Source organism: Macrobrachium nipponense, chromosome 26 (assembly GCF_015104395.2).
Source record: "Macrobrachium nipponense isolate FS-2020 chromosome 26, ASM1510439v2, whole genome shotgun sequence".
In the NCBI taxonomy this organism is placed as follows: domain Eukaryota; kingdom Metazoa; phylum Arthropoda; class Malacostraca; order Decapoda; family Palaemonidae; genus Macrobrachium; species Macrobrachium nipponense.
Genome location: NC_087215.1, coordinates 47,297,523 through 47,320,345, shown reverse-complemented (window position 1 = coordinate 47,320,345; position 22,823 = coordinate 47,297,523). Strand labels below are relative to the sequence as shown.

Here is a 22,823-nt window from a genome sequence, read left to right as displayed (position 1 = left end):
GATTCACCGCTGCCAGGATAGGCAGAAGGGTTACCTGTAGCCTGAGAAATAACTTCTTGCTGGCAAGTCACTTTCTTAGAGAAACCCGTACTACGTGCCACTCGCTGGATAGTTGAGCATACGAAGGTTGTGATGATAGTAACCCTCTTACGCCGAAGCGGTAAAAAAAAAATTGTCTCCCGTGTGCCGGAGGTGTTTCAGAGCGAGCGCGGAAGCGGAAAAAATATTTTTTTCAAAAAATCACAGCGCGCTTAGTTTTCAAGATTAAGAGTTAATTTTTGGCTCCTTTTTTTGTCATTGGCTGAAGTTTAGTATGCAACCATCGGAAATGAAAAAAATTATCATTATCATATATAAATAATGCGATATATGATAGCGCAAAAACGAAATTTCATATATAATTGTATTCAAATCGCGCTGTGCGCAAAACGGTTAAAGGTAATAAGTTACTTTTTTTTTGTTGTAATGTACACTAAATTGTGATCCTTTTGGTATATAACAAATTGTAAAACGATAAAAGCAACACAGAGAAAATATTATCACAAAATAATGCATGAATTTGTAACGCGCGGACGTAAAAAAATATTTTTTTCAAAAATTCACCATAAATCTAAATATTGTCTTAGAGACTTCCAATTTCTTTCAAAATGAAGACAAATGATTGAATATTACTATACTGTAAGAGTATTAGCTTACAATTGCAGTTTTCGACCATATCTGACGAGTTAAATTTGACCGAATGTCAAATTTTTTTATATATTTTTTATATGCAATTATTTCGCAAATAAGAAAAGCTACAACCTTCAAATATTTTTCGTTTTATTCTACATGAAATTGTGCACATTTTTGTATATAAAACTCTATGAAATGCCTAATATGAAATGGAGCAAATATTTCGGAGATTTGTAGTACGATTTCGAGATTTGTGGCCGGAGAATCCGCGTGCGAAGGAAGGAAAGATTTTTTTTAAATTCACCATAAATAAATATTTTTTGCCAGAGACTTTGAATTTGTTTTCAAGATGAAGATAAATGACTGAATATTACTAGACTGTAAGGGGTTTAGGTTACAATTGCGTTTTTCGACCATTTCGGTAGAGTCAAAGTTGACCAAACGTGGTTTTTTTTCTATTTATCGTGATTTATATGCAAATATTTCAAAAATGAGAAAAGCTACAACCTTCAATTATTTTTAGTTGTATTCTACATGAAATTGCGCACATTTTCATATAAAACTTTATGTAACGGCTAATTTAAAATGGTGCAAACATTACCACAATCGCACGTATGATTTTTTCGGAAGAGTTACCGCGTGGACGTAAAGAAAATGATATTGTTATGATACAATAAAGTTTGTTCATACTTACCTGGCAGATATATATATAGCTGTATTTTCTGAAGTCCGACAGAAATTCAAAAACTTCCGGCACACACAGTGGTCGGCCAGGTGGTTAGTACCCATTCCCGCCGCTGGGAGGCGGGTATCAGGAACCAGTCCCATTTTCTATTCATAATTTTTATTTCCACTGTCCCCTGAGGGGAGGTGGGTGGGTACTTAATTATATATATCTGCCAGGTAAGTATGAACAAACTTTATTGTATCATAACAATATCATTTTGTTCATGAAACTTACCTGTCAGATATATATAGCTGAATCCCACCGTTGGAGGTGGGAAGGAGACAGACAATAGAATGGATTTTGGGAAACAAATGCATGCAAGATGATTTACACTTGGTTGCCACCTGTTAGCATTGCTGGCTTCGTGGTTATTGCCAACGTAAGTCTGCTTGTGCTACTAGAGTTGCCAGCGAGGTAGAGACCTATATAGCTGGTGCACTCCAGAGATCTGTCAACAGGGGCGAGACCACGACGTGACTAGACCATATTGACCATACCATGAGGGCTAAGAAGTAAAATAAATATATATATAAAAAATATATCACCACCTGACCAACCTAGCCAAAGTTAAGGTGTGTTAACTAAGGCTTAAGAGTTAGAAGTCACCGTTGTCGGCGACTCACTACTAAATTAAGAGCTCTTCCTAACCATTTTTCTACAGGATAGGATGAGTGGTACTACTTGCCCCCAAGATTGTGTCTGCAGACACGTATGGCCCTAGCGAGCAGCAGATCTCATATGTCATCTTCACATCTCGCAGGGAGTGTGAATTGAACACAGAGTTGCTTCGCTAAAACATGGTACTCAGGATGTTGCTGAGTGCCATGCTCTGTTGAAATGCTTCCGAGCCGCGCCCTCACCTCGTGAGCATTCAAATCAAAAGATTTCAAATCTTTGTGCCAACAGAATGAAGGAGCTTTTTTGAAAGAACTCCTTAAACAATAAAGCCAGGGTGTTTCTTCGATATGGGCAAGTCTGGTCTTTTCGGAACACTGCAGATTGTCCGTACGACTTCGACTTTCTTGAGTTTTATGTAGATAAAACTTGAGAGACCTGACAGGGCACAGGACTCTCTCTGGCTCCTGCCCAATAACTTGTGCCATCCTTGATTCCAAGCTCCTGGCCCAAGAACAAGACGGGTTTCCATTCTTAGGCCACAACGGAAGGCTTAGAGAACGCACACCCCTTGTGTTCTCTAATGCCAAAACTTCTGACGATGGCTGAAAACCCTCACTACCCTCTTTGTCGTATCTAGGGTGGGGGTTAGAAAAGGGCCTTCCTGATCACGTGCAAGAAGTTAACAGGTAGGAGATGTTCGAATGCTTTGACATCAGAACTTCAGACTAGTCTAAGTTCCATATTGAAAGCTTCGATCTGGACATGCACAGTCAGTCAGTCTGTACTAAAGTCAGGTGACCGACCAGTTGACCAGTCAGACGCATCAAGGACAGCAAGGCTGTACCCTGAAGACCATAAGGCACTATTCTTCGCTGAAGGATGAGTGTCTGGACTGCCTGGGCGATTCAAGCTAAGCAAACCTTGTGGTATGAACGCAACCCAACGTCGTTAGTGAATCAACTCCTGAGACCACTCCTGACTCGAGCTTCTGGTGCCAGGAGAAAGGAGCGAGGAGCAAAAAGGCGATTCAGTCCCGAAGGACGAATGCCTGACAGTCCAACCTGGTCTCATGTAAAAACGATCATCGGGGGTGTGTAAACGCAACCGACTTCGTCAACAAGAAACTCAGGGCTACTATGTGTCTCCTGATCTCGCACGAGTGTCTGACTCCGAGAAAACAGGTGAGACAAAAAGTAGATGGTGAGCGAGTTTCGAGATTCCACAGAACTCAAAGATCGTGAAGGCTTTGTTGTTTGACAGAAGCAAATCTCTGAGCCCAAAGGCCGTCAACAACATATTTGCGTATTCTTTAATAGTTGTGACTGCCAGCTTATCCCATTCTTCAAATGGAAAGGGAAGACGGCAATCTTATGCTGTCAACATCTCGATAGTCTGAACGTAGTCAGACTCAGAGCGGAGAGGTTATAGGTACCTTTCGTGTTAAAGTAGACCGACTCTCTCGGAAAAGGTCCTTGGAAGGACGTGACCTCTGTGAATCTAGGATCTTGAAGGCCAACATGGGGCGATTAGCGTCATTGTCGCTCCCTGTGATGGTATAAATCATCTTAGTTACATTTCCTAAGCGTTTGAAAGAAAAAAGGGGAAAAAGACTAAACATCCATCCCTGTTCAATATCATAGCGAAGAGATGTATGAAAGGACGTCCCTAAAGTCTCCATAACTCTCAACATACTTCTAAAGAAAGATTCCACTCGGAAGTCAGTAGTTGCTGCCGTCGATCGAGACGATTCGTACGGACTTTTGCAATCCTGTAACGAACCTCTAGAGGATCGTTACATTCTACGTCTGTTGTTATAATAGGCTCTTTCTCGTAAACCCGAACAGGGACCGAGAGAAGATACTTCCTAAGATATGAGAGAGCTGTGGAAGATCAGAGTTGATATGGACCACTGGTTCCAAAAAAACTCGTTTCCAGGACTGGAGGGACGACAGAATTGCTTCCACTTCTTTCAGATTATGATCCAGGACATCTGAAACCCTCTCCAGATGTCCGGCACCTTCTTTCTATCACCTCAAGTGATACTTAACGCACCGAGAGATGTTCAGAATCATTCCTAGATCTTTAATAAAATTTCAGTTTCCTGGTAGGAAAAACTGTAGAGGTCTGAATTGCAGTCTATTCAGGGAAACAAACTTCTTTAGGAAGGAAATGGTCCCCAGCAAGCTCATCCATTCCCTCACACAGTATGTTTACTTCCCTAAAAAGGCTGCGCTTTGCCTAAGCAGGAGAGCATATAATAGTGAAATGTTGCGGTAGACTCGTAGTCCTATACCGTGCGGTAACGAGCACCGAAAGGAGTAAAGCTATATCTCTGAGAACATAGTAAGGCAAAACGAATGCAATGTTTATTCATTCATGTAAGAAATCCCCTCAATCTTAGGCTAAAGTGCGTGATTGTAGGCAGAGATACAGTTAGTCGTCAATCCCGCAGGAGAGAGAGAGACGTAACTGACCAGCACAGAGATAACGGTTTAGTCAGTCAAAGTCCCCGCAGGAGGAAGAGAGACGTCACCCTACAGCGGCATGACCGCGAACGAGCTGGTTACTGCCGTCGTTTGGACTGGCGAGAGGACAGTGACAGCAGCAGCTTACGATCGCGTCTCTAACTTATGCCTGGGTTGCCAGCTACCCTATTCTACGAAGAAATAGGTCGTAATTTTAGCATAAAGAAAAGACTCTCAAGCTGGTATAATTAAGCGAAACAGAAAACGCTAAATATTTTTTTTATAGAGCGTTTGTGTCGTCATAAACATACCATACAACGGTAAAAGATAAATCGGAAACTCCTGGAAGGCTGCAGGGAGTAACGATTAAATGTACCTTAAATTAATAGACAATAGACCTCTCGGTTGCCATCCGAAGAGGTAACTACAGCAAGCGTATATGACTTGAGCCAACCAGTAGTAAAATAACGCAAGGCAAAATAAAATAATTATATTGGCAATAAAGTTTTTTCATACTTACTGGCAGACATATATACTATAGCTGAATTCGGAAATACAGCTACATACATATTCGGACAGGCAAGTTTCATAAACAAAACTCAAGAGAATTGAAACGGACAGCTCAAGCTTCTTATGTTATTGGACATAAGCGTTCATTGACGTAGTCTTCAAGTCTATTTCTTGTACGAGTCTGCGAATGATGAATGAGAGCTCTTCCGAATCTTGTCAATAAGAGCTTATCCGCTTACGCAATAGTTAATGAGAAGTTTGTCAATGAGAACTAACCCATTTACGGGACAAAGAGATAATTTGTCAATGAGGGGATACCCACTTACTTGACAAAACGATAGTATATTGTCAATGGGGGAAATTCACTGAATTGACAAAACGTAATCCAGGAAGTCGAGCATTTTATTTCCGATTCCCGTCTCAAACGAGGAAGTGGGGCAAGAATCCTGTTAAGAGACGGCTTACGACAGGTAGAACGACGATGTTCAATTCGGCAGCGTAAGTCCCGACTAATGGAACTAACAAAATCTATCATCTGAAAAGCCCTTTCAGATGGGCTAAAAAGCTTGCAAAATTATCCTGGGAAGAGAAGAAACTCTCCAACCAGCTTCCTCTCCCGTATCAAAATTTATTGGCAGTATGGCAAAGGAAGTCCTGTCTTGCGCTTTCCTCCTTTTGATGAGTGCCTTTGCAAGAATCCTACTGAACGTTGCCGAGAGTCCTGACGTGCAGGACGTCGAGCTTTTACATAACCCATAGCTGCCTTACCGCAAAGTCTTGACTGCGGTAGAGCAAAAGAGATCTTTCCTTGAGCTTTCCATAACAAATCTCCATCCAATCCTGGACTTTACGAAAAGCAATATTACTGACAAAGACCTCTATAATTCACGAAAACCCGTGGTCTTGCTGGTTTCGAAAACGAAGTTGCCTTTTCACTTTAAGCTTCCTCCGAAGCACTGCTTACTTCATATTCTTCGCAGGCGATGTAGAAGGGATCACCGAAGTTAGGTAAAAAATCTTAGGCCCAAATCAGTCTTGAAAGACTTCAACAGAAACGTTCAGCCAGGCGGAAAACAAACCTGGCTCAGTGCAGCGCTCGGCGTCCACTGACTAGCAGCGAGCACGCTCGGCGTCCATTGGCGAGCAGCGAGCACTCTCGGCGCGCCCGCTCGGCGTCCACTGGCGAGCAGCGAGCACTCTCGGCGCGCCGCTCGCGCTCGGTATCCACTGGCGTGCGCTCGGCCTCGGCGGTCTACTGGTGCGCGCTTGGCGTGCACCCGCGCGCGCGCCTGGCGTCCATCCGAACGTCCCGTCCAAGCCGAGCGTCAAAAAAAAAAAAAAAAAAAAAAAAAAAAAAAAAAAAGCGTGCAGAAAAGCGTCACGCTCCTGACAGGCGTCAATGCAAGCGAAACTGCCTTCAGGGAAGAGCATTAGACATCTCGGAGAGAAAACCGACTGCACGAAGCAGTCTCAGGTGAAGGGTTGATCGTGTGAGAATACGCGGGGCGAGGGGAACGCCTTCTTATTCTCACAGCAACAAAGCTAGGACGTCCGCGCTCAAAGCGTCCTGCTAATATGACTTGCTTTCCCTTTTCTCGGTGGAAAGACGTACACGAGTTCAGGCGACGTTCGCCGCTTACTTCTCACTGCAACGCATGACGAGAGAGAGAGAGAGGACGTGAAACGTCTTCTTCTATAAAGCTTCTATTTAGAGGGCGCGAGTCCTTCTGAAAGCTCCAAACCCTGCGCAGGGAGGACGCTTCGGAGGACGAGAAGCAATCCTTCAGGATTCGTGCACGCACTTTGGCAGCCTGGGAGTAACTTCAGGTCTGCCGAAGGCACGTCAGATCGGTGGGGAGTTCCTCGTAACCCTCCTTCGGCTTTCGACATGCTCTCTCCTGTTCCTGGGTAGTCAAGCAGAGGTCCCGGCCTAGAGGCGAAAATAAAGGCGGCCGATCTGACGCACCCTCCACTACACAAGGGGCACTGTCACTGCACTTAGCCACTTCACTTTTGCTCTCCAAAGCCAGCACTTTCGATTCTAAGTTACGAATCGATAGAGTATCAGAGAAAGGTCAATACCCCTCTACAGAAACTGTTTAGGGCCCGAAGGCAACATTACAGGGTTAGGAGTAACAACTACAGAAGTAGCACTTTTCACCACAATGATAGGAGAGCGAGCACCTTAGATTCCAAGATACAGATGGAATCTATAACGTAAAGGGCATTACCTCACGAGACATATTTATAGCCCGTAGGCCATACTACAGGGTTAGGCAAAATAGTCTACAGGTAGGTTAGCCTACCCTGACTTTGTTTACTGATTAATTGCGTACATATGAATCATACGTCTTCCTTATGGAATTAGACAAAGTCTCACACTCCTTACATGACAAAAATCTCAACAAAGAAGCAAGACACATAGCCCTCGTGCATATCGACGTGCGGAAACTACCGAAGCTTTCGGTAGCCAAACCCTATCTTAGCAGACACCCTCTGAACTAGCCTAGCTAGATTCAGATATACAAAAATGAATCATATTCAAAACAATTTAAGATAGCGTATGCCTAGCCACAAATCCAAGTCAATAAATCAAAAGACAATTAGGATATTTAGCGGCCATGAAGTTTCCAAAATCCTACCTAAGACGGAGGTACTGAAAACAGGTGTTTCCAGCACCGGCGACAGAAAAATTATGAATAGAAAATGGGACTGGTTCCTGATACCCGCCTCCCAGCGGCGGGAATTGGGTACTAACCACCTGGCCGACCACTGTGTGTGCCGGAAGTTTTGATTTCTGTCGGACTTCAGAAAATACAGCTAATATATATCTGACAGGTAAGTTTCATGAACAAAATGTTATTTTTTTTCATAAATTCACCATAAATCGAAATATTGTGCTAGAGACTTCCAATTTGTTGCCAAATGAAGGTAAATGCTTGAATATTACTAGAATATAAGAGTTTTTGCTTACAATTGCGTTTTTCGACCATTTCGGTAGAGTCAAAGTTGACCGAAGGTTGAAATTTTGGCAATTATCGTTATTTTTTATATGAAAATATCTCAAAACTGATAAAAGCTACAACCATGGGGGTTGTTTTTTAGTTGTATTGTGCAATGAAATTGCGCACATTTCCATATATAAAAACTTTATATAACGGCTAATTTTAAAATGGTGCAAACATTACCACAATCGCATGTATGATTTTTTCGGAAGAGTTACCGCGCGGACGTAAGGAAAAAGTTTTTTCATAAATTTACCATAAAATCGAACAAATATTGTTGTAGCTAGAACTTCCAATTAGTTGCAAAATTAAGGTAAATGATTGAATATTACTAAAATATAAGAGTTTTAGCTTACAATTGCGTTTTTCGACCATTTCGGTAGAGTCAAAGTTGACCAAAGGTTGAAATTTTGGCAATTATCGTTATTTATATGAAAATATCTCAAAACTGATAAAAGCTACAATCATGAGTATTTTATTGTTGTATTCTACATAAAAATGCGCACATTTTCATATATAATACTTCATGTAACGGCTAATTTACAATGGTACAAAAATATGTCAAAGTGACGAAATAATTTCCGAGATGTGTCCAGATACTTTTTAGTGCGCAAGAAAAAACACAAATTCGGGCTTGCACGCCTGCGTAACGATTGTAAACAAAACACCTTGATCCGTGAACTCCCAGCATCCCCCAAGGCGCGTGATTCAAAAGTTTTAGGCTGGTAGGCCTATAAGTATTTTTCCGCAAATTTAAAAAAAACTTTTGTAAGTCGACGTAAAATACGTCCAGTAGGCACACGGGAGACAAAAAATGTCGACGTAAAATACGTCCAGTCGGCGTAAGAGGGTTAATATAAATGGGGTTAGGTGAGTAGATCTCTCCTTTTCCGGACAATCATAGGAGGTTCCTCTAACATTTTTAAAAGATCTGGGAACCAGGGTCTCTGGGGCTATAGAATCATCTAAGTTCTCGTGTTGGATCTCAGTTTGCCTAGGACTAGATGTATTAAATCGAAGGGGCGAAAGATATACCCCTAGAGGTTGTCCCACGAGTGGAGCATCGCATCTGTCCCGCAAGACATGGGATCCGCTACCGGAGAGAAGTGGACTGGTAGCCAAAAAATTTAGTCTTGTGGCGAAAAGATCTCCTGACGCTGACCATCTCTTAAGCAAGATCTGGGCTTCCTCTTCCACTAAAGTCCACTTGCCCCCGAGTACCTCCCGTGACTCACTCAACGGATCCGCCAATATGATGAGTTTTCCTGCGATAACTGAGGAAGGAGAGAAACCCTGTGAGGCTCGCACCACTGAAGTATTCTCTGTGCCACAAGATTCAGTTTTGATGACCTTGTTCCCCCCGTTTCCTTAGGCATGTAAATGCTGTCACGTTGTCCAAGAAGAGCGCTACCACCTTCCCCTCAATTAACTCTGAGAACGGTACTACCGCCTCTTCTACCGCCCTCAACTTGCAGCAATTGGTCGATTCCTCCCGATCCGGATCCCTCCAAAGGCCCTTGGCCTGAGTTTCCTCTAAGGTTGCACCCCACTGTACACAGAGGCATCTGTGTACAGATGAACATCTGGAATCGGGAGGGCCAGACTTACGCCGGCGGTCAGATGAGGTTCTTCTGACCACCACCGAAGATCCTCTCAGCAGGAATTGTTCCAGACTACCACCGTGCTCTTTTCCCGAAAGTCCCAGAGATTCCTGAGATGTGCCTGCAGATAGCGTATCCAGAGATGAGATCCTGGAACGAGAAGGGAGAGAGATGAGATTCTCCCCAATAAACTTCTCCATTCGCTCACACTGGTTGAGCCCTGTCTGATCTGAAGCTCTCCAACTGGCTGAGGATTGCCAACACTCGCTCTTGCATTGGGAAAGCTCTCAAACGACGAGTCTGAATCATCATGACTAGATATGATTTGACTTGAGCCAGTGAAAGGGAACTCCTCTCTAAATTGACTCTTATTCCTAAGGTCTGACAAAGTTGCAACGCAACAGAAAATCTCTCGCTCTTATCGCTTCCTCTTTTGACGATGCCTGGATGAACCACTCGTCGAGATATCTCCTCATTCTGAATCTCCGACAGTGCATTATAGCTGATACAGGAGACATTACCCTCTGAACACCTGCGGTGCAGTGGTCAGCCCGAAGCAGAGGACTTTGAACTGGAAAGTTCCGGATAGACCTGAGAAATGAAGGAACTTCAGAGATTCCTGATGTACAGGAATCTAGAAACTTGAGGTCCACCAAAATCATCCAGTCGTCTCTCCGGACTGACCTCAGCACCAATTGGGAGGTTTCCATGTGGAATTTGGTGGAAACCACAAGTCAATTGAGACACAACAAGTCTATAATGGGTCTCCACAAACCTCCCACCTTGGCGGTCACAAAAGTCTGGCTGTAAAAGCCGGGCAAAAGGGAAGCTATATCACTCCCTTTTCTAACAGAGACCGAATCTCCATGGCCAAGGCTATTCCCCTGATGGAGGACAGGGAATAACTGGGAAGGTGAATAAGAAAACATGATCAAAGGGTCATATCCATAAAATAATAGTACATACAATGTAGTATTTAAAAATTAATTCACAATTAACTACAATAACATTCCCTTAAAGGATTTACTCATTAATGCTTTTCTCAACTCAATCAAGAAAAAACTAAATGGATAACCAAAATGTATATTTCTAAAGATTTCATAACCTATGATTAGCTGGTCTATTCCCAAACAAACAGTAAAGGTCATGTGGAGCCTAGGCTATAGGCTATGTTAGTTGGAAGATAAGTAAAACAAATTATTATATTGGAATTATCATACAAAAAATGTATAAAATCAGTATCTTTCAGATTTTAACATGTTTGGCATTGGAAAACAGTACTTTTGTATTCCCTTAGGAAAAATACAAACATCATGACAAATTCTCAACACCTGTGATGTCACTATCAGCGGAGTAATGCCTGTTGGAAGAAGATCCAAATGAATTTATTCCTTTAGCATTGGAAAGAACCCCGATATTGAGGATAACAGGGGAACTGTCAATATCATAAAACCACTTAGTCTTATTATAAAAATCTACAATGAAAATACTGGCCTTTAGTAAACAACAAGGCACATAAATCAAGCACGATTAGGAACTATGATCATGATTATGTTTTGGAAACAAGAAGTTAGGCGACCCCGATTTACCCTTTCGGTAACTCCAAATTATCTATCAAAGTTAAAAGGGCATTGTATAATAAGTTTCAATAACAAAATTGTCTAATACCACTGCCTTAATGCTCATTCTCACTGTTAAACATGAAAAAACAGCATAGCAATTACAGCACAGCCTACCAATCTACTCCCAACTTCTTGCCTTGCAGGAGATTACTGGCCCCCAATTTAAACAAATATAAACCTGCCCATTGGAATTTTGAGAAAACAAAAATCTTCACTGGGTATTAAAGGGATTTTGACGAAGGAAAAATCTATTTCTGGGCGATGACCTGTGTCGCCCAGTGAAATGGTTCCTTTAGCACTCATTTCTAAGGTATAAGTATTACTACAAATACCAGAGAAAAAGCTATATGGTAGTGCCAGAGTATTCTGGCTCGCTCACCTTTATTCAAGGTGTCGGTATGGTATCTGGGGCGAGTGAAACCACTACCAGAGGTCCCTTGCCATTTAGTCTCTTCCTTCCTCAATATCCCTCGTCTACAGAGGAGCCGTTCTAGGCCCCCACTACCCGCTACTACTACAACTAGCGCCTTTGTTTACCATTCCTGTAGATAGCACCCAAGCTTGGGCCAGATAGGGTGTGGAAGTAGAGGGTGGGTTTCACTGGGGGACAAAGGTCATTGCCCAGAAAAATCCCTTAACCCAACAAATAATCTTAACTAATCACACACCAATGAACAAGAATTTAATTACACAATAATAAAGACCCAGATACAAATATTTACAAACCAAATCATCATGATTCATAGAAAGTGCAATCCAAGGTAAAGTATGTAACCCAGTAACAACCGAGCTAAGGTCAAGAATGCTAGCGAGGCAGGTAGGAGAGAGAGATATGTAAAGAGAGACATAGGCTAATTAGCTACTTACTACGGTTCTAAGCAGTGTCAGGGGAAACTGTGTTTCCGGCTGCTACTGCTGGGAATTTAAGGGCTTCTAACGACTTTAGGTAGTGGCGTTTAAATACTGTCGGGGACTTCCAGCCTGTGTACTTCTTCAGATCGTCAAAATTCATGTGTTGAAAATAATTAATTGAGGTGGCTACTGCCCTAATATCATGTGCCCGTGGGAATGATTCAGGGTTAGCTTGCTTTATAAAGTACAGAATCTGTTGTCTGATTCCTTTTAGGGAAATAGTACCACCTTTTTCCCTAATAAACAAAGGGCCTGAAGATATCGAGGCAGTTCTGCTCAAATATGCTCTTAGGGAATTAACTGGACATAAGGACGGGTCCTGAGGAAGTGGGACAATCTTCCATGGAGCCCACCTATCCTGTGGTCCTCATTTTTAGCCAAAAATTGACGATCTAGTAAGAGTAGTAAATCTCCTGAAGGGAGAAACTCAATATGTTCTGGTTCCCTAGAGAGAGCCGACAGTTCAGAAATGCTGGCTCCTGAGGCTAGACTTATTAGGAATAACGTTTTCCTTAGGAGCGTTATATAATCACATGATTCGTGATCAGTGTCAGAGGCTAGTTTAAGGACATCATTTAAGAACCAGGAGACCGTTCTGGGTCTCTCTGTTGGTCTAAGTCTAGCACAAGCCCTTGGGATAGACGAAAAATACGATCTGTCAAATCAATGCTAAATACAAATTGGAAGATTTTCTTTAGTGCCGATTTGATTGTAGTAATCGTACTTGCTGCTAAACCCTTTTCGAACAAGGTTCTAAAAAAGGTTATTGCCTGATTCGTGGTCATGGTTTGTGCATTTGAGTCCCTTAAAAATATGGCTAGTTTCTTTACTGCCGAGTCATATTGATGCAGGGTTGATTCTCGTTTATCAAATTCCAGAAACCGGATGTTCTGAGGATCAATGTTAGCATCTTTTTGTGCTGCAAACTTCATGAAGTCCATAAAGTTAGGGCTTTCTGAATTCCTGAGGAATCAGACACAGTCCGCGTTTGTACCAACTGCGTCAGCATGGGATTGGGAATCCGTTGGGGCCGGAGTCCCAATTCCACAAGTAGAGGGAACCAATTGCTCTTGGGCCAGTTGGGGGCGACTAGTGCAATGTGACCTTTGAAAGTCCTGAGCTTGTTCAGGACCTTCAGAAGTAGATTCACTGGAGGGAAGAGATAAATTCTCTTCCAGATATTCCAATCTATAGTCATAGTGTCCGTGGCGTAAGCCAGAGGGTCCAGGTTGAGGGCCACGTAACAAGGAAGTTTGTGGTTCGACTCCGTGGCGAAAAGATCCACTTGCAGCCCGGGCACCTGTTGACAGATCCATTTGAATGACTCCCTGTCCAGAGTCCACTCCGATTCCAGCGGGGTGGCTCGTGACAGGGCGTCCGCCACTACGTTTCTCACTCCCGCTAGGTGGGTGGCTGAAAGGTGCCATTTGTTCTTGTCTGCTAGGGCAAATATGGCTATCATCACATGGTTCACATGGCTCGATTTGGAGCCACCCCTGTTTATGCAGTGAACCACCACTGCATTGTCTAATACCAGCTTGACATGGATTTTCTTGGCTGGTAGAAGTCTTTTCAGGGTTAGAAACACTGCCATCGCTTCCAGTACATTGATATGTAGCTGGCGGAATGACATTGACCAGGTTCCCTGTACTTTCTTGTATTGTGAGTACCCGCCCCAGCCGTTTAATGAGGCGTCTGTGTGAATCACTAGAGCGGAGGAAACTGTAAGGGTATTGTCTTTGACAGACTCTTGATGGGATGGGATCTTCGGTTCGCTTTCGAGCGCCAAACCCGGTTTATATCCTTTAGTTTGGCTTTCAGTAGAACGTCCGTCACTGATGCAAACTGAAGTGATCCTAGGAATCTTTCCTGGTTCCTCCGGGATGTCGTTTGTTTTTGAGAAATTGTCTTGTGGCCTTGGCTGTTTCTCTTCTTTTCGCTGGCAGAATTGATAGAGTATGAGAGTCTAGGTCCCACTGGATTCCTAGCCACTGGAAGCGTGACTCCGGAGTCAGCCGGGACTTCGTCCTGTTTATCTGGAAACCTAAGTGTTCCAGAAACTCTATTACTTTGACCGTCGCCTTGCGGCATTCTTCGACATCTGTGGCCCATATGAGCCAATCGTACAGATAGGCTACTAACATTATTCCCTGAGTCCTTAATTCCTGGACTACTGTTTCCGCTATCTTTGTAAATATTCTGGGCGCTATTTTGAGCCCGAATGGCATTACTTTAAAGGAATAAGCCTTCTTTCCTAGTCTGAAGCCTAGGAATGGGCGGAAGTGTCTTGCTATCGGGATATGATTGTAGGCATCTGTAAGATCTATAGAGGTGGTGACAGCCCCACGGGGATGTAAGGTCCACACCTGCGAAATGGTCAGCATTCGGAACTTGTCGCAGTGAATGAATGAGTTCAGATGGGACAAGTCTAGAATTATTCTTAGTTTCTTCGAGTCTTTCTTTGGCACGCTGAACAAGCGCCCTTGAAACTTTAAGTTTCTGACTCGTGACACTACCCTTTTCTGAAGAAGTTCTTGGGTATACTCTACCAGTTCCGCTGTCGGTTTTTGGTAAAAGGCGTTGGATGGAGGAGGACCTTGAAGCCAACTCCAACCCAGACCCTTGGTCACAATACTCTGTGCCCAGTTACTGAACCCCCACCGATGTCGGTAGAGGTACAGCCTCCCTCCTACCTGGGGATTTTCACTGGTTGGCCGATGGTCGGCCACACCGTGCTCCCCGGAAGCCTTTGCTTCGGTTGGAGACTCTTCCGCCGCCTCTGTGACGGGAGGGTCCTCTGGCACAACTGCCTCTGGCGAACCTGTTGAAACCTTGAAACGTTTGAGTCTCAATGGTTGCGTTACAGGCCGGAGAGACAGCAAAGGAGGTTGAAGCCTGAGCCTGTTGTGATGGTTGGGTCAATAGCACAAACTGCTGTTGCGGATGTGCTTTTGATGTCGACGGTTGCGGTACTTGGGACACCGGAACCGCCTGCACCAAAGTCTGCTGTTGGGGGCTTGGAAGGGCTGCCTCTTTTTTCCTTTGGGATTCGTTCCAGTGGACTCGGGTTTCCTTTTGGGAATGAGTCCCCAACAAATCTTTAGACTTTGGTTTACCCTCGAGGCTTCTGCCAGAACCTCGTTCACGACGGAAGCGGGGAAAAGGTCCGTTCCCCATATGGAGGATGCAATGAGCTTATTAGGTTCGTGGCGGATTGAAGCCCCCGCCAGAACGTGCTCCCTGCAATTCCGCCGAGCTATGATAAAATCATACAAGTCACACTGCATTGTATGCAGTAGTGACTTGGTAATGATCTTAAACAATGGCTCCTCTCCATAGATGAGGGACGCCATTTCGGTCATAGTGAGGGAATTGAGGGACCTGCTGAGCCTCATCCTAGCGTCATACTCCGCTTGGATCGGGCTGTCTGACAGTCTAGGGAGCTGCTCGCTGAACAGCGTGTTACTGCAGTTCGGCTTGAGCTTACCTACTGAGAAGGTGGCAGGGGTGTCAACCCAGCAATTAGTGGATCCGGGGACCAGAAGAGAGGTTAAATCCGTCTCCCGGAGCTGAAGCATGGGTTCATCCTTCATGGCTGCCTGAATTGTCAGGTCAGCCACTTTGGATGTACATGGCATCGGAGTTGCCTCATTTACTGCAAAAATAGTAAACGGGCTTCTGTATGCTGTCACCCTTGTGTTGGTACACTGCCATTCTTCCAAGCTCCGGAGCCAAGCCTGTTGAGCTTGATCCTGGGGGAAGATTACCGTTTCTTTGGGGACCTTGTCCTCCCTCCTCATGGCAACCTCCGTTAGGCAGGCGTAGCCCATGAAGGGGAACTGGAGCCCCGGGGGATGGAACTCGAAGTCTTCCAACCTTCGAGTTCTGCAACCCTCAATAGTCAGCATACCCTCCGAGAACAGGGCGTATGCTGCTAACCTCCATGGGTTATTACTCTTGAATGGAGGTAGATTGGATGAGTCCGGCATTGGCAAGAGCTGAGTAGCCTGTCCGGACTGGGCCAGTCCTGTTGCCATTGTATCCCGGAGACCCGCCATCAGGTTCTCCTGGGTTACCATCCTTTCTGGTAAGGATTGGATGGTCTGTCCCGATGCCTCCAGCGTGGTAGACAGTTGGGAAAACATTTCCTGAAACTTAGTCTGGACCAAGTTCCCCATCATGTTTCCCACCTGTTGCATGATGGTGGCTGAAAAGGCATCCAGGTCAAAGGCAGAAGGCTGAGCCTTCTCCTTTAGAACCTTGGCTTTTGACCCCTTCAGCGGGGGAGTAGCCTTAGCCTTGTCTGCCCTGGGGTTGTGAGCCGATGGCTTTGTGACTTGGCTGGTTCCAGACCTCTTGGGCAAGGACTTTTGCATGGACTTTAAGTCTACTGGGTTCTTAACCTTAGGGATCACCGAAGTAGACTTCGGTCTGACCGACTGAGGTCTCTCGGCGAACCCCTGAAACGAAGCGGTAGAGGAGAAAGAAGAAGAATGAGATGGGCTCAAGAGCAATCCTTGAGCCCCTACTGCACCTGCCTCACTAACATTCTTACCGTTGCCCATGTCGTCAATGGTCATGGGCTCGCGGTCCAAGTCGAGGGCTGCTACTTCTCCTGTGACCTCCTCTTCCAGACCTTCCTCCGGTAAGGGTGATGTCGCGGCTTGAATCCCAGCGATGATGGGAGCAGCTACCATGGGATCTACCACCGATGCCTTCTTGGCCCCGGGGTAGATGAGTCCAGCCATATCTTGGGAAAGCATCTAAGGCTGTCCCTTCTTGGCGTTGCGGCCAAACCCGCCTACCCAGATCTTCAGGGTAGCCAAGGCAGCGTCCCTAACCGCTTGGACGGCCTGTAAAAAGGGATATATTAATACTTAAAACTAGAGATTAAACCTAGTCCAGTATAATTTTGCATGCTATAATCAAGTTGATTCTCATCGTACCATTATGTACAGTCCGGCGTGCTACATACCGATTCAGAGGTGAACTCCTTCACCAGACCGTAGCATATCACACAGTTCTCGTGGTGCCAGACGATCATGTCCTCCATCTGGACTGCGCAACCGGCATGGGACCGGCAGACCACATGCCCACAGGGTTCCTGGAGAAAGGCGTTGCAACCCTCCTCCAGGCAACGAGCGACCTGCAAGTCTAATGATGCATGAGTATCATCATCAACCTTCCGGAGACAAGTCCGGGGTTGCATGCAGTATGCTATTGCCGCCGGAGTAACTCCGGTGACAGCATGTATATTGTACAATAACATGCGACCTTGTTCTCACCAGCTCCGGTGTCCCGTCTATACCCCTGGTAACATCCGAAACAGACAATGGGGAGACGGGTTATGAAACTCAATGGACTCCAGCGCACGCTGGAGACATAAAATCTGACAGATTTAGGAGGTTTCAAACTGTTCCCATTGCGTCGGGATGAAGGATAGAATCCAATACCGAGGTACAGGGTTGAGGAGCTAGTGATAACCGGGTAGGTTAGTTAAATACACGGTGGAGCTGATAAGTCCCCCGTCGTAAATAACCGAATATATAGTAAGATAATACCTTACATAATACAATGGTGGATGTTATATTATGTGTAATAAAACATGCATGCAGCATAAAGGATCCCATGGTTAGGCCGAAGCCTTTTCACGTATCTAAATACGCCTAGCTATCCCGATACCGGGCCCGGCTTCAGAAGGACAGAACAGGGGTTAGGACTATTTACATAGACCATACCTTGAAGCCGGAGTCCCGAGTCCACCGGAGCGGGGTGGGAAAAGGTGGACGCAAAAGACAGAGAAAGGGATACATAGCATAGTGGATCGAGGCTCACCCCGCCCAGCTGAGCCTGGTGGCCAACCAAGGCTCGGCCGAGCGGGGCCCCCATCTCCACTAGAGAGAGACATGGTACGGTGGGCCTGCCTACCAATAGTCCTCCCCACCTATCCCCCCCTTTAGGAAACTCAGATCGGCTACCTGAGTTAGCGTGAGCGAGTCCTCACTCCACCGAGGTGGGTGAGAGAGGTGGGGGAAGCAGGGAGGGGTCGGTTAGCAGGGTGGCTCGTACGCGATTGACTGGAGACCTTCTCAGCCGTGTGAACAGTCACGCGGTGTGAAGGACCAGTCGATCGAAAGTAAGCCTATAGGCCAACTGAATCCCGTATACAATGAACATAGTAAACACATAACACAAACATCCTGTCCTAACACGGGGGAGAAGAAAGAGAAATAAATATGGAGCGAAAGAGAAAGAAAGGTGTCCTCATGAGAAGCTGGCCTAACTTCGCAAATCGAATCGATCTGGACTTGTTAGCCTGGCAACTCAGAGCGGCTTAGCCTAGATGCCGTATCGAGTTATCTACTCGAGGGGCAAGGCGGCCAGGGTGGCTCAAGGACGATCCTAGGCTACGAATGGACCAGGGTCCTTCCGTAGAAGACAAGAGAGTCTTACCATGAAAATTCCTATAATACAACTTGACTAGATATATACGTAGTTGTTATTCCAACCTCAAGATGTAAAATAAGGTAACTGAGTAGGCTACGTCCCGACAGCATGAGGTTCGGTTAGTAGGCTATACCCCCGTGATCGGACTAATCATAAAAACATCAGCAATAAAGCATCTGTATAATATATAAATAGAATACTGCTATGTAATGGGATCGACTCCAATTAGTATCGAAGACCAATTGGAGAACAATATAAGCGTAACCTTACGCGGGTAGCGAGCCACGAAATGGCGGCGCGGGTTGGCAACACGCGGACTGCCGCTCTCGCATATAACCTATTTTAAAACAGTTTATCATGCCCATCGCTACCTCAAAATAATACCAAACATTAATTGCAGTACTTAACTTGGATGCAGAAGCTACTTGATGTTCCATGATGTCAATAAAGGAAATTCCAACGAATTCACAACACAGAGCAAAAAACGCGTGCTAGCGATGTCGTGCTATCGAAAGGAATGATAAACAAAGGCGCTAGTTGTAGTAGTAGCGGGTAGCGGGGGCCTAGAACGGCTCCTCTGTAGACGAGGGATATTGAGGAAGAAAGAGACTAAATGGCAAGGGACCTCTGGTAGTAGTTTCACTCGCCCCAGATACCATACCGACACCTTGAATAAAGGTGAGCGAGCCAGAATACTCTGGCACTACCATATAGCTTTTTCTCTGGTATTTGTAGCAATACTTATACCTTAGAAATGAGTGCTAAAGGAACCATTTCACGGAGCGACACAGGCTGGGCCCAGAAAAGCTAAGTAGGCTGTCCCCGGTTATCGGCAGATTATCGGTGAACTTGTTTTATGGTGCTTCTCTTGCACCAAAAATCACCAATTTTTTGGTGCTGATACATACTACCTAACAGAGGCACTATTAACTGGTTTTTGGCGCCAAAATCCGGGTAAGAGCTGAAAATCACAGATTTTTGGTTATTGGCAATTTTTGCTTATCATCAAATTATCAGAACAGAACCCCTGCCAATAACTGGGGACTGTCTACTAAGCTTGACTCATTTTTTAATTTTTCACCCACTTGACTCATGTAAAGTGAGTGAAAAACTAAAAAATGTGTAGTCAAATGCAATCAATGTCTGGACTACATCCTAATGACTACTGAACCCTTGGACAGACCATTGTGTAATGAAAATGGTGTCAAGTTTGGTGTTGTTTCATCTGTGTGAGTAAAATGTAGAGCCTAGGTAATTGTTGTAGGGCAGGAGATAGAGCCCTCCTGTCCTGAGTCTTTTATATTCTATCACTCTGCCAACAAGCACTCTACTCTTGCCAAGACCAACTATAAAAGAAATCTTTGTAATTGGTTGTCTGCCTTATGGAGCCCTGGGATGGGTAGCCATGAGAGTGTAAGTCCTTTGAGAATGTACAGCATGTATGCTATAAAAAAATGTTATATTGAAGAATTTAGAAAGTGGAAATTCTGACGTTTTTTATTTAACAGATATTGTTGTTCATAAGTGATGAGTACCCGTAATTAGTACGTACACGTGTAAGTATATCAAGTAACACATTAAGCTACCAGAATAGTTAATACTTTATTCAGAGGACACTACAAGGCCAACTGATAATTCTAATGGGGAATAAAGTGTATTTAGTGCAAAAAAACTTGATGAAAATTGTAGGATAACTAACCTGAAAGATATAAACTGATCACCAAGGTAAGCTGGCTGGTAACTAGTGAGCAGCTGCAACTTTCTTCCCGAACCACAATGAACTATTTCCAAATTTTGACTTCCATCTTGGCACGCTTTGACCTTTGGCGCATGAGAAATTCGGGAAAATACCAAATATTATAATTTGAAGGTTGAAGATGATCCTCCTCTGCAGAAGGACTATCGACAAGCACAACTGATCCATCTACACAAGTTTTAATGAAAGGTTGATCACCTGAACACTTGTGGTTTTTAAAGTCACGAGAATGTGTGTAACTGCAACTACATTTAAGACACACAAAAATTGTTACCTTAGCTTCAATACTTTTGATCTGTAATGGCTCAACTGCTATAGCAAGTACATCATTAGCAACTACTGTGCCTTTAGATGTATTTGCCTTGGGTAAATGAACGGCCACCTCGTCTCCATTCCTTTGTTGGTTTTGGTTTTCCTTTTCACTTTTGACTCCAATTGTCTGGATTTGCTGCTGTTCTGAGAGAAAGGACTCAAGCTCATAACTCTTCCCCACTTTTGGTGGCATAATAACTTGAAATGTCTTCACTGTTTCATTAGAAACTATAGTACTAGTTTTACTCTTATTTTCACAATGATGCAACAGTGTCTGATCATTGTTTTCTTGAGAAATACAGGAACTTACTAATGGAGATGCATTTTGATATTTTTCTGATTCCTCCATAACCCTTCCATCTAACAAATGATTTTTAGTGAACACAACAGTTTTCAATGAACTCCCACTGTTATGGATCAAAACATCCTTTTTGGTTTTGCTACTGGCCAAAGGAAAGAGAGCACCATCCACCTCGAGACTTTCTTCTTCACAGGAATTTTTCAATCTCTTAGTAGACGACATTAACGAGAAACTCCACCATCAGGAACATTATGGAGTGCCAGCACATGCTCATGAAGCTCTACAAGGTCTTCACACTGTTTGGAACAAAACTGACAGAGAACCTGGGTGGCTAAAGGCAGTAAGTCTTTTTCATTAATCTGTGGCACTTCATCACACACTATATGCTCTCTCTTAATATTCAAGTCCAACTTAGAAGTGGGTGACCCACTCGTGGGAAGAAGAAATACGGTTGATTTATTGTCAAACTCAGATAATACTTTGGAATGTATACTAGTCTCCAATCTTCCATGAATAATTCTGTCTGCTGCTTTTCAGAGAGATTCATAAGAACATTTTGCAGCTCTGTTTTTCTTTGGTTGTTGGATGCTGCGGAGATAAACAACTGCCACTCTGACCTACGCAATGCTCAACTTGGTTAGTGTGTGATATACAATCTGATTCCTGTTGACATTGAGTAAAATCCTTCCCCTGGTGTGCTGAATTGTGCAATTCAACACACTCATTTCCTTGATCACATAGGCTTGCCTTGCTTTGGTTTGAACCTTTTTCAGATGCTTGTAACTCACACGAAGGTTTTCTGGTATGTGTTTGATATTTCACCAATCATCTTCTGCAAGAAATAAAATAAAGGTCACATTGCCATACTTGCTAAATCAATGAATAATCAAATTTCCATTGTAATAACACACTAGACATTATGATGAAATACATTTCCTGTGCTTAATGACCTTAACAATCCAATTAATGAATCTTGAGGTATGGAGTAACATAATATATACAGTACATAATGTAAAATTATCAAAAGGGTATATTTTTTGGCAATGTACTATGTTTCCAGTTAACAATTAAAAATAAGTTGTAACTTTGCAATATGAAAATATATTCATAAAATAATTCAGTACTATATTATTTCATGTATTGTAAAGGTTGTTACAACACAGGAATCTGATATAAACACATTGACCACTACCCAAAATAAAAAATTTTTAAATGATGTATGTATAATCATATGAAACTCACATTCCAATGATTTTCACCTGTGTGAGATGCCATAAATAGTTCTTACCTGAACTGACTGAACAATGTTCAGCAATGCTCCACATAATATTCCTTCCTGTGGGGTTTTTTGAGGGAGCGCACTCTTTGATGACGAAAAGATAACTTCCAGCTGATATATCTCAACTATTCCAACAAACTGTGCCTGAAATTTTTTATTGTAAATATAAATGAAATTACAATGCAAATTTAAGGAATAGGTCATTGGCCTGCTAGAATTCTATATGATGCTTTATGATAAAGCAAACCTATTCCAAAATTCAGGTTTATCATATACCTAATTTTGTAATGTTCTCTGGAAAGGTACTTTTATTTACTCTCAATTTTCATGAATTTTTCTTTATACTTTTGTAATCTTTTTAATTGTATGTTCGAGTTTAGTTACCATTGTGGTATATTATTATTTAAGGATGTACTATTGTGCACCTGCCTTCTCCTTCTCTGTTTTGTAACCCAAGTTTGATACGAGTGTTGTCCCATCAAAAGCATTATCTCACTTTGTTTACATACGGGACTCTGAGAGACAATGGTGGTTAATACGCCATACCTACTTATCTGTTAGGTAATTATTAGTAATATTATAGGGTAAGGATTACT

The 22,823-nt window shown here is 43.5% G+C and overlaps 1 pseudogene; it reads right to left on the bottom strand.

Moving 5' to 3' along the window:
• LOC135199658 (zinc finger protein 41-like) overlaps nt 1-22,614 on the bottom strand; it is a 100,418-nt pseudogene extending 77,804 nt beyond the window's left edge.
• Nucleotides 22,615-22,823: the final 209 nt, after the last annotated feature.